Here is a 2,667-nt window from a genome sequence, read left to right as displayed (position 1 = left end):
GACTAGAGTTAGAATTTTCCTGCTAAGAGATATTTTTGTTCGTTGAAATTAATTCCCACTTCAAAAAGAACTATGTCTCAGATATACTATGTATAACAATTCAAACTTTAATATTTTCTTGCATAATCATTTGCATGTAATCGAAATATTGTCCCATATTTCTCCAAGCAGAAAAAGCAGAAGATATTTTATTAATTAGCTACGAATGAGAAACGCGTATCTCTGTAAGAGATCGCGTACGTAATGTTCAAATTAATTTGTTTTATCTTACGAACTGGTTGAAGTTAAAATGCACGTATCCCACGACGTCCATCGGTGAACGAATAGAATTATTTTCTATTGTCTTATGCTAACTTATTTTATCTTACGATCTACTTAAAGTTTAAACTTTCAACTGTGTATACATATAACTAAGTACCCGCAGTCCACTCTGTATTCGTGAGAATCAAAGTGACCACGGGTACGCGTAGTCCTTAGCTTGCTATCCATTTCCAAAATTATAATTTTCTTTGGAAAAGGATACCAATTACCAGGTCCCACCACGAGGAGGTGACTACGCAAGGGACCCGACAAAAACACATGCCCTACTGGCAACTCTCTATTTTCAGAGACACGCATTTCTCGTTCGTAGCAACAGTAATGGACACTTTGTTCAAAAATTCGTGTCTTTATTTTTCTTTAAAGGAAATTGATACTTTTCTCAAAAATTGTGTCTTGTATTTCGTTTTCAATTGCAAGTATTAAAAAATTATGAATTCGCGATCACTCGAAAGAACCAGCGAGCCTAATCGACGCATTTGCTCGCGGTATCGCGCGCTACTCGCGAACAAGTACGTCGATTAAAAGCTTGAAAGAAATTGAGCGATCGAGAATCGATATTCGCGAGGACATTATTGTTCTATGTTAGATATCGACGATCGTAATTATTGTTTACGCTACGAATGAGATCGCGTATCTCTGTAAGAGAGCGCGCACATTCGATACAAATTTTCTATCTTAGAATTATTTATTTTATTCGACAGATTAATTAAAATTAAAACGCACGCATCCCACGATGTCTAGCTTACAACTAATCTAACTTATTTTATCTTATGGACTATTTAAAGTTAAGATTCGCTTGGTTCACATTCACACACTTTACAGTCGCTTATGGCACTCTGTACAATTTTCTGTACATTTTCATGCACAAATTTACATTGAAATTAGTAGAGGAAGGGAAATATCTGAAAAGAAAATAATTGTTAATATATTAATGAAATAAATGGAATTTTTCCAAATTTATTATACCATTCGAAACTGCAGAATTCGTCAAAGCATATTATTTCTCAATGTCTAATCATTTTCGAGATATTAAAGTAAATATGTTTACTTCCAACTTTCGAGTACCATTTTCAACCGTTCGTTGTGAACGATTGTCGATATTAAGAAATAACTGACAAATTTTTTTCAAAATTCCTATACACCTATCAAACTTTCGTCAACATCTGATTCTGATATATGTTCAATGTGTTCGTCAATAGTTCAAGAAAAATAATATTCTAACTGAAGTAATATCAAATTCTGAAATTACTGAAAATGAATAACTTTGATTATTTGTAACAAATAAATAGTGTATACCTGAAATATTTCTTCACAAAATATTTAATTAATAAAAAAAGAAGATGTGACTCACCACTTACCACACAGCTGGACATTGTAACATAGATTTGGTTGCATCTGTTCATCCTCTCAGATCCATCAAGCCTTTGAAATCCCCTCAGTGAAACATTTGCATCCTTCAAGCATCGACTTTTGGTTCCACCACACAGTTTTGGGTCCTCTAAGCCTTGAATTTGGTTCCACCAGTGCTCCAATGTCAGTTTGAATGACCCAATGCCAGTTTGAATGATCCAATGCCAGTTTGAATGACCCAATGCCAGATTTGAATGATCCAAAGCCAAACTGAAAGACCCAAAGCCAGTTCGAATGACCCAATGTCAGATTGAATGACCCAAAGCCAGATTTGAATGACCCAAAGCCAGAGTTGAATGACCCAAAGACCCACCAGACTTAGGAAGCTGTGGAAGTGTCGCGCGAAATTGTGTACGGATCGCGATTTCTTTTCAGTGTAGTTTAATTCGTTGAATTTTATTTAGTGCCCGAAACCGCGAATTTTTATCATCCTTTGCTTTATTATGTGCTCCATTTTAGTTGGGACATTTAGCAAAAATTGAAGAAAAGAAAGCAAAACGCGAAAAAGGGATGAAGCTATTATTGAACGCGTCGCGACGTAATAAATTCTCGTATCGATCGAAAATATCGGGTAGGCATTCATTACGAAAATTGACTCTAAATTAATAATTGGTGGGCGTGTGCACCGAGTAGTGCAGTAAAGTTCGGTTGTCCGTCCATCCTTGGTAGTTCAGCTTCAAAACATGCACATGCACACACACATATATAACCAACCACCAAACCCTCAAAAAATTCACTCACAATTCGCAGATTAGGCAGCTGGGCTCTGCAACGTGGATTTTGGCTGCATTGCCTCCTTCCTTCCTTCCTTCCTCTCAGATCGTCGTCCTTCAGTCGATCATTCCAGTTCCAGTTGATTTTCCAAGACTCACAGACTCACAAAGTGTGAGTCACTGTGGAATGGACGACGCGAAAAGTACTTCGAAACGCGATTTT

This window comes from Habropoda laboriosa, unplaced genomic scaffold (assembly GCF_001263275.1).
Source record: "Habropoda laboriosa isolate 0110345459 unplaced genomic scaffold, ASM126327v1 scaffold11, whole genome shotgun sequence".
NCBI classification, from domain to species: Eukaryota; Metazoa; Arthropoda; class Insecta; order Hymenoptera; family Apidae; genus Habropoda; species Habropoda laboriosa.
The sequence above is the reverse complement of the archived record's forward strand: the minus strand, read 5'-3'. Positions refer to the sequence as shown.